The sequence below is a fragment of the Aphidius gifuensis genome, linkage group LG3, assembly GCF_014905175.1.
Source record: "Aphidius gifuensis isolate YNYX2018 linkage group LG3, ASM1490517v1, whole genome shotgun sequence".
NCBI classification, from domain to species: Eukaryota; Metazoa; Arthropoda; class Insecta; order Hymenoptera; family Braconidae; genus Aphidius; species Aphidius gifuensis.
The window spans coordinates 18,789,107-18,803,156 of NC_057790.1; the positions used below are offsets into that span (position 1 = coordinate 18,789,107).

General features: G+C 23.7%; 1 protein-coding gene across 2 annotated transcripts in view; it reads left to right on the plus strand.

Moving 5' to 3' along the window:
- LOC122852479 (ecdysone receptor-like) overlaps positions 1-14,050 on the plus strand; it is a 74,414-nt gene that overhangs the window by 14,676 nt on the left and 45,688 nt on the right. The window contains exons 1-2 of one of the 2 annotated variants that reach the window (XM_044152317.1): positions 3,156-4,038; positions 11,566-12,337. The gene's annotated coding sequence lies outside the window, so the exon portion shown is untranslated. Of the gene's footprint in view, positions 1-3,155; positions 4,039-11,565; positions 12,338-14,050 lie in introns of those variants that run through there. The other variant, XM_044152318.1, reaches the window with a different exon arrangement.

Genomic DNA, 14,050 nt, shown 5'->3' on the forward strand with positions numbered 1-14,050 from the left:
AGCATTCAATGGCATTGTTCCAGCTTTGCAAATTCAAAATTAAGCTCAACAACTATATATATACGTAAAAATAAATCTATATATCAGTTTGATTAATTTATTTTTAAATGCATGATGAATAAAAAAGAAAAGAGGGCATGTTGTATATGAGTATAGAATGAAGGTGAAATGATGATGATGATGATAATAATTATTGAGTGTTACTTGAGACAAAATAAAAACGTCCATTGACATAAAATTGCAATTGCGTATGCAAGTGTATCGCATATAATACGACCGTTCGATTACCCGGTGACCCAAAGGCGAAGCAAAACACACCACCACCACCACCAACATTCTGCTTTTCTCTCCCTCTCTCTCTTTTTTTTTCTCACTCAATATTTTTTAAGTCTTAATATCTCTCTGTCTCTTGGTATAAGTATCAACCACCTTCCGGGGACCGGTCTCTCAACCCACGTTTTTTTTTTTTTACTCATCGTGTCAGCACATCATGAAATTCACGTCATGTTTACACTCGTGTTTTTTTTTTACTTCTGAGCAATGACTCTCTCTCTCATCTCAATGCCTTCATTTATATATAATTATTTGATGCTGAGTTTAATATTTATTGCACTCGTTTTGATCGCATTTTATATATATATTTTTAATATATACTCTGATGACCTCATTCAAGTATGATATATATTTAATGCATCTTACCAATCAAGTATTATCAAGTCAAATTACGATAAGCTTATTTTATTCAAAAAAAAAAAAATTTAAAAAACATCCAATATTGCAAAATTTTATCATTTAAAATAGAGATTTTATATTGGGTTTTTTTTTTAATTATAATTTTTACGATTGTATGTGAATTTGAAGTAGATTTTGTGCTTTGAAAAATATACCATTTATAATATTGTTTTTAAAATTTTTTTTTTTTTATGAATAGATGTAGGATATGAGAAAGGCGGAATAGATAGCCACTGAAGATGGAAGTGGAGACAAATAACCTTGAGCATCAGTGAAACACATCGGCCATCTTGGCAAAATGCACTTTTTTTTTTTGTATTTTTTGCATCTTTTGCATTGAGTCGAAACCTTCGTTTCACCAGCTTGTATCTGACTGCCTTTTTCACATTTTGTTGCTTTTTTTTTTTTGATTCTTTAGCTTTGATTTTTTGAATTTTTTTCTTTCCTCTCTTGTGGACGCGCCTCCTTTGGTTTCATCCGTTCGTCCTATGCATGACTCCTATACCGCCAGATAATCAAAGCATTCAATAATACATAATTTTTTTTTTTTTTTATATATTTTTACAAAATAAAAGTAAAATTTATTTGTTGCATCGAGCCATAAAAATATGTAGCAAATTTAAAAATTATAAATTGCAAAAATTTTCATATAAAATGCAATGATATTTGTTAATTTCTTTGCTATTTTTTTCGAAGATCAATTTTTAAATTTAATCTTATAAATGGCCATCAGTTGGAAATGTCAATCGGAGAATCCAATTATCAATTTTAAATTATTTATATTTTTATTTTTGCCATCAAGATCTGTGAAATGTTGTTGCATTTCGCATGCCAATCAGTATATCCTATTTAAAATGAACTTTCAAGTTGACAAATAAACATTTTCGTTTATTTTTTTTTACAACAAGTCAGTCAAAATGCCAATTTACTAACTTCGATAAATGATCTAAAAAATTAACAAAAATCAATTGAAAATTACTGCTAAATCTTATACTAAATTGACATTTTCTAGAAAAGCTTTTGATGATTTTTCAAGCATACAACTGTGCACTAGTTCTCGGGTTTGAAATAGTCATGTAACAAGTATGAATAATGAATGAAATATATATATATTATTGATAAACATGATATGTAATTCATAAAAAAAAAAGAAGGGAAAAAAAATCAAACTAAATGTTAATATTCATAAAGTTATATAGTGATGGCAAAGTACCCAAACAAAATCAATAATAGAGCTAGAAATAAAAGACTTGAATAAAACTCGTGATGTACATTTTCTGTATAAATGTAACACATATACAAGTTATAAATTGAGGATATATATATATCACATAACTCGTGTTGCACGACATTGTCCACGTGTCCTTCTCACACGTACATATATTTATACACGACATCGAGCGCAACGATCTCCCGCCAATCATTCAACCCTATTGGCCATCGAATCATCACCGTCATCGTCCAGTCATTTATAACCAACACGATTTTATTATTTTTTTTTCTCTTTTTAATATATATATATTTTCTAACCCAATCGATGCTTCTATTAACCCACGATTCACATCGATTTTTTAAGACAATCAAGTTTCATATTATAGTATAATGAGGGGAATATTATATACATCAAACAAAAAAATAATAATAAATAATAAATAACAAAGTCATAAAAATAATAAAATAATATTGAAAAAAAAAAAAAAAAAGGAAACGAGTATAATGTTTGGGCTATTGACCAGGGCAAAAAATACGACGCAATAAATTTCCACAAATTTATAATGCCAAACACACAAATACACAATATATATCTTGAAAATTTTAATAATAAAATTTCATAATTATCATTTAATTTATTTAAATATAAATCAAATAAATTAATTGATATTTTATTTGTTAATTTTTATAGTATATTTTTTTTTTTTTTTTTTTTTTTTTTTTTTTTAAAAGCATTTTGAATTAATATATTCTTTTTTTTTTTTTTGAAAATATAAATCAACATATTAAAATTAAATAATTGACCTTCAAATATTTATAATTTTTTAAATAAATAAATAAATTAGAGTTATTATAATGAAGGCTGAATATTTTTTTTTCTATAATTATATATTCATCTCGATAAAAAATAGAATTTTTAAAAATATTTGAAAAAAATTATTTTTTTTGGAGTAAAAAATTTATTCATATTAATGAAATATTTAATTTATTTAATTTCAATTTATAAAATTATTATTCAATTCAATTATTAATTATTTATAAAAAAAAAAAAAAAAATGTTATTTTTGAGTAAATTTAAATTAATAAATAATATATATTTTTGTGAAAGCAATTTGATTATTGTATAAGCAGTGGCGCCATAAACTGTGCATACATATTGTGGTGTTTTTTAATACTAAAAATGCCGGCGGCGCAGCTGCGAAAGAAGCGCCGCAGTCGCGCGCTTGCACTCTCAGCGGTTGGCGGAGGCTGAGTTTGTTACGCACCAAAATAATCATTACATACGCGAGTGTTTGTTATTTTTATTTTGTCTATAAAATAATAAACTCAAATTTAATTAATTTTAAAATAAAATAATAAACAACAACAATAATACAACTAAATTGTGTCTAATAACTGTATAATTGTGTAAAACACATTGCAAATAATCCTCAAGTTTTGATTCGCGGTTGGTAAAAAAGAGGTATTAGTGTGAAAAAAAAAAAAAAAAAACAACATAAATAAATAAAAATAGTATAATGAAAAAATAACAAGTCACAAGTGCAAAAATAAAAGTAGGGAGAAAAATTGCAAATAAATAAAATAAAAACCATCGTCTGACTGAAAAATAAAAAAAAAATATTTAAATAACAAGTGAGACAGAAGATTTTTTTTGATACTTAAGTGATAGCATACATCCTTATTATCATCATCATCATCATCATCACCACCTATATATTGAATATTAAAAAAAATATATATTTATTGTGTGTGTGTGAGAGTGGATTTAAGTGTGTGTGTTTGTGTGTCATGTGAGTGTCTGTGATGTGTGTATTTTATCACATTATATTTATTTGTGAACACTAAAGTTCGATTGATTTTATTATTCTTCACATTAAATAATATAATTAATTAATTTTTTAATAAGTGACGTGTATTATTTAGTTGATACATAGTGCATTGATATACAAATACACATGAAAAATAATTAATTTTAGTGGTTGTGTGTTTGTTTACAAGTTGACATGTTTATTTATTGAACAATAATAATAATAAATATATATTTATTTATTAGAAGAATATTATTTGATTCAAAGTGAAATTGGAGTTTGTTATGTGAGTATTATTGAAATTTTCTTTTTTTTTTTTTTTCCATATATTGTTGTTGTTGAGTAATAGTGTGGCAATTGGAGGTGAAAAGCCTGACGACGACAAAAACATAGGGGACATGTTGACTGGTTGTAGGGCGACTCTCTCTTGTTTACATTTTATCAGACTTATTATTTTTTAAAAATTAATTTGTATTTAGTATTATTAAATACAATGTCTTTTTTATTTGTAATCATTATTATTATTAATTATTATATTTAATAATTTAATGATATAGAGTTAAATATTTTTTTTATCAAAATGGAGTAAAATTTTCTTGCATTTGCGCATATTTGTCCTTTTTTTTTAATACCCACAGTATTATATATGGCTTCAAATGTCGAGTGCAATGCCGATAGTGAATAAAGCATAAAAAAAAAATGATATTAATTTTTAGAAAAAAAATATATAATTAGGTATAATAAATTTTTAAAAACAAAAATTTACGAATGAAATTAATTCCATTGAGACAAATATTATTAATTTTTTAAAATTATTATTAATAATAATACATAATGAATATTATTATTATTGTATTATTTATATTTTCATTAAGAAAAATAAAATATTTGTTGTTAATGGCGACGATGACCCTGTGAACTCACTTAATAATCTTGACACTTTGCTGCAATCATTATAAACATTATATATTGATCAGCTTATTTAAATACAAAAACAAAGTCTGGATTGCACATTATTTAAATTATTTTTGGTTATTATTAATCACAATTGTATTAATATACAGTTTTTATTTTTAATTTATTTTTTTCCATACATTTTGACATGTTTGTTTGAACTGTTTTACCGATCAAGTAAATTTTTACATGTATCAGAGTGAAACAGATGTATTAATTAAATGATTTCTATATTATCGATATTATTTTATATAAGTAAAATCCAATTTGACCCCTTAACGTTTTGAAAATAATATTTTTATATACAACTACCATGAATTTTATTTATAATATACCTAAGAAAAGTGCATTCTCAATACTTGAGTTGTTCTGGTATTCCAAGGCCAACCTGAATTGTACGCAATAAATAAAAAAAAAAAAATATAATAAATAATAATAATACAAGCACACGTATAAACAAGAAAAAAATTCTCATGATATTATTTAAAAAAATTTTTTTCTCGGTCAGCTTGCAATTTAATTAATTAATATTGTTATAAATTCATTTTTTATTATCTTTTTTTTTTTTCAATTTCAAGTGCTAATAAAGGTAATGATAATTTTGAATAAATGATAAATGAGTTTTTTTTTTTGATAAAATCATACTGTTGTTGACCGCAATTTGTCTCGTCAAGACAAGGTCGAAGTTATCCAGACATATACAAGTCATTTTATATATATACAAGCACTTGACTCAAGACGATGTCAGAGTACTCAACAGAAATGTTTTTTTTTTTTTTTTTATTTTAATTTTTACATTTATTTATGCATCTTTACTAATTTTTAAACATGATGCAACTGTCGTACGATGCACCCACGTAGATATAAAACATATTATGCGTTATTTTCATCATCACATGTTTTTAACATTTAAATTTGTGATAAATTATATTTTTAACATTAATTAATTCATGAATTTACCAATATTTCATTAATTTTATTATTACATAAACATTGATTAAAATAATAATAATAATAAAATAAATGAATTTTTATTTTTTAATTTTGTTTTTTTTTATCAATAATCATTGCAGATATTATATTTAATGAATATATTTTTTGTTATTTAAAAATACAAATAATTATCTTGATTATTATCAAAAAAATAAAATTTGATTGTATAAAAAAAAATTGGTAAAGGTATATCTTACTAGTAGCAATACACGCCTGCGCATGAGTTCCACATTCTTCGTCTGCATCCAACATATACGAGGTCACTGGCGATAAAGGTCAATAACTATTTGCCTGGCAGACTCGCTATTATACCCAATAAACTACATCAATTTTTTTTTATACTCAACTCTTTTTTTTTCCTCTCATTATTTAACAATTCATCTCCCTTTTTCTTTTTTTTTTTTTTTTCCATTAAAAAATTAAATTGAATTAATATAAGAAAATAAAATAAAAAAAAAAAAAAATTATAATAGATATATAAAGGTCGTTATTTCCTAAACCTAGTATTATCTTTATTTAATTTTTTTTTTTTTTCTTCAACATATACATATGTATTATGTAACAAGACAAAAAAAAATTATATATATTTTTTGACACAATTTAGTCTCACGTGAAAGATAACAAAGAAAAAAAGTAATAATAATATTAAAAAATAAATAGATATATAAATTAATAATGATAATGAGTCTTGTATGACGTCATCCGTATCATTTTTAGCCTACATACATGGGGCGCCTATATACCCAGTGCCGAGTCGTCGCGGTGCGTTGCAGTTTTCTGTGGTTTTTACTGTATGATGATGTTGTTGATGTTGATGATGGGAGAAAACATTGCGCAGTATTGAGTAGAGAAGGGTTGATAGAAAATTTAAGGAAGGGTATATAAAAAGCCAAGCAAGTAAAGACAACTTGTGTTGAAAAATAAAATATAAAATAAATGTGTGTGTGTGTGTGTGTGTGTGTGTGTGTGTATATAAAGTTGGAGAAGGGAATCGACCTGATATGCAACAACCACATACACAAATAAATATATATATATTACGACAAAAAATGGCCTTCGATGTTTTTACGTTGGATGGTAGAAAATTTTAAAAGCGTCGATGCGTTGTTGGTTGCAATGCATGCAAGTATGATTGTATTAACAGTGGTCGTCCCCACTTTTGACTAGTACTACTAGCCATCTCATCCACTTTCGCCTGTGTCTAACTATTGTCGGTTTTTACTACTTATAAGAGTGAGAAAGCCAGAGTATATATAATCATACTGAGTCAAAATGCAATAAACTATTTTGATGAATATACACATTGCAGGAAGAATAGACCTGGCGAGACGAGTCGACAGGGAAAGGAAATTTTATATATATTAACAGAATGAGAACAAAATATATATAGTCTTTGTATAAATGAGCTTTTTTTTTTGTTATATCTCTTCTTCTTTTCTAGCGGAGGTTTTATTTAATCATAATGGTTTTTTTTTCTATTTAAATTAGGATAGGGTTTTATGTTTAACTTGTATATTTTTTTTTTTTTTGAGGTTTATCGAAAGATGATATCCGTTATTTATTTGATTTGTGAGTAAATTTTTGTAACTAAGAATACATAGTAGAATTTTTTTTTTGAATTATAATAAAGTACTGTAAAATATTATTGGGGTCATTTGTAGATTAAAAATATTTCAACAGACGGAAATTAATGTTTTAAAATATATTTAATTATTTTTTGGTGGTCGAGTTTTATTTTCTTTTGTTTGAAAAAAATTTTAAACTGTTAAATTGTATATTATAATTTTTTAAATATTTAACGAGTATAAATATATTTTAAATTTCCCAGTGAGCATTAACAGGTTACCCCAAGTGTTGTCAGAAAAAGAAATCATAGACTGGTCGGTTTATTAATGTACCTATTTACCAAATCATGTTGAAAATCTTTCGTCTATTTTTCATAGAATAAACCGTTATAAAACAGTAGCTATATATTGAAATATCACTTTACAAAAGCAATCAATCTTTTATAAAATAAATTTCTAAAAAAATATTACATTCTAAAAATAATATATATAAAAAACGTTAATTTTATCAATTAGCAATTAATTTTAATAAAAAAAAAAAAAGAAACATTATTATTTTAGTTTGATGGACTTTTGAAAATGTTAAGACATGTCACTGTCACATTGCGTGAATATATAAAAATATATTACTCGTTTATTTCTCATTGCACATACGCACAAGTAACACAAACACAATCAAAAATAAAAAAAAATACACAATGTGTATATGTATATTACAAGGACATAAAAAATCCGACAGGAAACATATCTTTTTTCATCGGGATACGGAAGAGTGAAGGGAAAAAAATAAAAATATTAAAATAGCTGACAAGGAAGAACATGATTTTATTTTCTTCATGTGATGCGCACAAATTAAAATTGCATATTCATTCATCATACATATATATATGTAATATTATAAAAAATGATAATAATCTTTAAACAGCAAATAAATAGTTTATAAAAGTTAGAGGGAGTTGAAAAAATAAAACAGACCGTATTTGTCAATTGCGTTTATAAAAAAATAAAAAAATAAAAAATTGTAATCAATTTATTATTATTATTATTATTTCTATTATTTTTTTATATATATATATGAATGACCCAGTATTGATAAAGTATTATCTTTTGTATATAGAGCTAACTATAGAAAAATTATACATTTTTTAAATATAAAAAAAAAAAGATAAAAAAATAGTGTTAAAAATGAATTTTAATATGTATTTTTTTTTCCTTTGATTATTATTATTATTATTAAAATTAATTGACACAGTTTTAATGCAAACTAATGGTTTATTTTTTTCATAAGGTTAATGATTTTAATGAATGAAAGCATTAATAAATATTCAAGTAAATAATGTCGGTGCACTTTATGATGGTTTTATTTATTTTATATATTTTTTTTTTTTTTTAATTCGAAAGATTATGATGATTATAACTTTGCAACTTTATTAATGCAATTATAATTTATTTATTCATTTTTTATAATTGTTTATTAATTTATTTTTTATATATTTTGAATAATCTGTCGGTTAAAAATGATGAATATAATTTTTTTTAAATAGCTGTTATCATGGGTTTTTTTTTGATTATTCTGGTTTTTTTTTAATTTTTTTTTTTTTGTGAGTTAAAGTACTTAATCTATTCGTCCATGATCAAGCAAATAATTCTCGTTAGCCTTGGCTCACTATATAAATAATTATTGTCGTTTAGTATAGGTCAGTTAAAGTTTACAAGTTTATTATTTTTTGCCTTTTAATCATTAATTTTTATTATTAAAAATTTAATTTTTATAAAATATAATATTGATAATAAAATACCTAGAAAAAAAATATTTTATCATATCTTTCATATGACGAAACGTCGTTATATTGGTTTATTTTTGTTCTTCTAAAAATATAAAATACTGATATTAAATTTTAACATTCAAAATAATAAGGAGAATAGATTATTTATTTTTTTTTTTTCTCGGTCATTAGCACATGTGTTCACCCACTTATGTTATCACAAACTAATGATATTTTTTTTTCTTTTAAAACAGCTATTTTTTTTTTTTTTTTTTGATAACAATATAACAGTTATTTTTAATAATAATCTTAATTTCGATTGTCTAATGACATTGGTCAAGGTTACAAAAATTAATAACCGATTGATAAAAAAAAAAAAATGAATTAAAAATAAATAAAGAAAAGAATAAATATAATTTTCAAAAAGCACGTGCATTAATATACTTGTATATATATAAAAAAAATAATAAACCATATGTGTGTTTGTGGCCGACAAACAAGGTCATGCATGAGTAGCCCAAGTTCAGCTAATGAAATATTGTATTACAATACGCAAATAATCTATTATTATCTTAGAAATTGAACCACCCAAAGACAATACAATCATTGACCAATTGACCTTCCTTTTATATAAATACAATATTTTTTTATTTTACCTTTTTTTTTTTCTCAATCATTTGCCACTCAGTAGTTTTTATATTTTTTAAAATTCACCACGTCAATGAGTTTTGATTGAATATTCGTTCCAACATCTGCCCGGAAATATACATCTTTTTTATTTTTTGCAATTTTCTATATTGTGCATTTGAGATTATTATATTGTATTTGACTACCTGCTGTTGTTGTTATATTTTTTTTTTTTTGTAATACTATTATTTTATTCAATACAATGGATATCCGATTTGATTTATCTGTATCATGTTGTTGTAAATCGCATTGTTATTTTATTTATTTATTCATTTTTATTTTATTTTTTTGCAAATACATAAAATTATGTTTAAAAAATTTATTTTCTATAATTTTTTTTTTACTGCAAATTATTGGCATATATATTATCGTAGGTCAGAATTTTTTTTCGCAAATAAAAAAATAAAAAGGATTTATTTAAAAGTACAGTGTTTGTGTCACGCACGTGTCACCCCAAATAATTCACGAAAAAAAAAGGAAAATAAAAAGCATAATAATACTATAAGCTTTGAGGGGAAAAATAGGTTTAAAGGCCTTGACTTAAAAATAACACGAAAAACTCTCTAATTTTTCTTTTTATATATATAATATAAAAAGAAGAAAAAAAATTGGTTCATGGTGTGGAGGCGTTGAGGCTTAAGATTTATACGTCGATGGATACACACAAATGAGGCTAGATCAAATTTCCCCATATTACACACATCAGGGTATATTTATAAAAGAGGGATCAGACTAAAAAAGAATATTGCCCTTAATATATTTTTTTTATTTGCTCTTTTTTTCCAAAAAAAAAAAAAAAATGGAATAAAGTACATCCTGTCAAAGTCAATTTCTCTTGCTACAAATGTACACGTCAATATTGAATATATATATTTATATTTTTTTTTTTGTTCGATAATAGAAATCTCTATTAAAAAATCTAATAATAGTATACCGTGGAATTTGCTATAAATTTAAATGACAAAAAAGAAAAAAAATTATTAAAAAATGAGGTAATATGGTGGTTGAATGATTATGGCCGCAGGATAATAAATCAACCGCATCGGTTTTTTAAAATTTCAATGTAATTGTGGAAAAATAATAAAATGACTTTAGTGTTGAATTTGTTGTTGTGGTTTTGGGTAAGGGTTGAGTGAAAAGCAGAATTATTGGTAAGGGGCTGAAGGGAAAGAGGGAAGCATATTACGAAAATTGTTTCTATTTTTTTTTTTTAGAAATAAATTTACCAAAGATATATATTATATATTAATAATTTATTGATAATTAAAGCCAAATATTATTTTTATTATCAATTGATGTTTTAAAAATAAATCATAGATATATTTTTTTCTATTTCTGAAAATGACATTTGCAAATTTTATAACGAAATTATTTTTGAAAAAAAATTCAGGATTATTTAATTACTGATTTTCATCAATCAAACTATTTTTAACAAATTTTTTTTTTAAAATAAATCAAAAGTTTATTGGATTATCTATTGATATTTGAGAAAAAAAAAAAAAAAAATAGTAAAATAAAATTCTTATCTTTTGATTTGACGTTATTGTCATCAATAAAATATAATAATATTAAAAAAAAAAAAATCAAAGTTTATTATTTATAATACGTATAAAATTTTTTATGTCAATATTGTTTTTTTTTAATTAAAAAATTGCATAAATGTTGATTTTTTTTTTTTTAGTCAAGTTGACTGAACATGCCGGTATAATTTAAAGAAATAAAAGAAAAAAAAAAAAAAAAAAAATTAATTTAATGCTTGAATGTTTAAACGCTCATTAAATTTGTAAAATAGTGTGTCTATATAAATTTTTATAAATATATTTATATTTTTAATTAAATGTGTTGCAGATGGTGGTCGAGGTGAATGTGAACAAAGAGGACAATATTATAACTGAGGGCAATGTGGCTCAGTGGGGAAACGCGAGGAGGTGATAACGACTTCTGACCTTGAATTGTCTGGATCCAACAGTTGGGATCCTATTATTAATTAATCGACCAACTAATATCGATTGTTCAAGTGAATTTATAATCTGCATCATAAATATTAATCAACAACAAACAAAACATAAAAAAAAACAACGTATAATAATACAACACATTAATAACGTGTTTATTTAAATCATATGATAAACAAATATATAGTTTCTACCTTCAAATAATATACCTCGTACCTACAAGTACCTTCAAACATCTACCTTTCACACAGCGCAATAGTGCCTGGGTCACCGAGTTCATAATAACAAAAAAAAAAATATTAAAAATAATCAATAATAATATAAAAGCATAATAAATTCACAAATACACGCACAATTAAACTTTAATACGTTGATTATAAATTGAAAAAACGTAAAGTTAATTTTTTTTGAAAAAAGGGACAGTACCTGCAAAAAAAAAAAAAAAATACATATATATGTTGAGAGAATATATAAAAAGAATACAGTGAATAATAATTATAAACTTTTTTTTGCGAAGAAAAAGAAAATTATTTAATTGAGGATTGAATAACTATTAATAAACAATAAAAAATAATTATTGTGAAGAGTGAAATATTGAGTCATCTTGTGCCAGAACGAGTATCATTGGATTTTTGGATAAATCATTTGTCAGCATCACATTAATGGTGAGTTTTTATATTTTATTTTTAATTAAATTAATTTTTTGTTGATGTTAATAATCAAAAATAGACTAAAGTTTAATATTATTTAAATAATTGAAATTTAAAAGTTGAAATAAATTTTAAAAAAAAATGTTGAAGCAGCCAACCAAGTTGGCCATCGTGGTGGTTATATACGTGATGAATTGGAACGGTTGAACGTTGTCGTCTATACGTTGACGTTTTGTACGTTATTTGCATTTTAATATTGTAATGAAAAATTCTTAGAACGATACTGAATATATATTCGATTTGCTTGTGCGATCTAACACAAGTACAGTTACACAAGTTACTCGTTTATAATTTTTTATTTCTTCCTCATTCATTGAAACTAACAATAAATAAATAAATGAATAAATAAATATTATAAATATTTAAAAAATAACACAAAATATCATTCAATTTAATTAGAAAAAAATTATATAAATAGATATAGACATATCAAAAAATAGTTGATCGTTAAAAAAAAATCTACAAACAAAAAAAAAGTTCAAATTATTTAGCAGCTAATAAAAATAATTTCTAATTGGGTGAACAAACTTTAATTCAGCCTTGAACTATGAATATTCATAAAAATTAATTATCATTGATAAAAAATTTCTAACTTTCATTTACAATGAAATTTGATCAAAATTATTTACAACAATTAAAATTTCAAGTTGCCAAATTCATCATGCTAAAAAGTTTTTGTTTTAATACTTTTTTCGTCAATTAAATAATCAATTAACCCTCAATTTAAATAAAAATTTATAAACAAGTAGAATCAATTTAAAGATTTGTCTATGTAGATTAATGTTGTATAAATATATTTATGGGGGAACAAATGTTCTGGCATCACATAGGACATTAAAAGTCTAAACGACAATGCTTTCGCATAGTTTCATGTAGTCCAACTCTACAAGACAAGCACATCACTCACAATAAATCTCCAATAAATATAAAAATAAAAAACAAAGTATATTTTGAGCATTGAAATAGCTACTATTATTTTAAAAAAATCTTCTCTTCAGTGTCTTTTTATCTAAAAATAAAAATTTAAATAAATCATAAATATAAATATAGATGTTTAGCAATTTTAACAGTTGTGTTTAGATTCGAAAGGCACGTTGTTATATACACCGTTGTATAAACCTATTCATACCCATACTATTTGAGAAAATAGTTGTATGATTACGACACTTGCTTTGTGACCTGGATTTGCTTTCTTGCGCGTCTCTCCTCTCTTATAATATACCCACGTACTCACTCTACTTACACGTGTTTGTATCCAATATTTATTTATTTTTATTTTAAATCATCATTAATTTTTTTATTTCTATTTTTTTTTACATTAGCCTATTATTAATAATAATAATAACTATTTTGCTATATTTCCACATAAATTCAAGCACAAAAAATATAAAACCCTTTTATTTATAATTTTAATGTAAAATTAATTTAATTTTTTTTTATCCCATACACTCTCGTACAACGTTTATATATATACAAATTAAAAATAAATAAATTTACATCTAGAGAAAAAAAAATTTACAGAAAAAGTTGACATATTTTTTTTTTTTTTTTATTTCAAGTTTTGTTGAGAAGTTTGTAACTCGAGTTATTTTACAACTTGAAATCCACATATATATTTATTTACAACTATACATATATATATTGAAAGAATAAAAAAAAAAAAAAAAT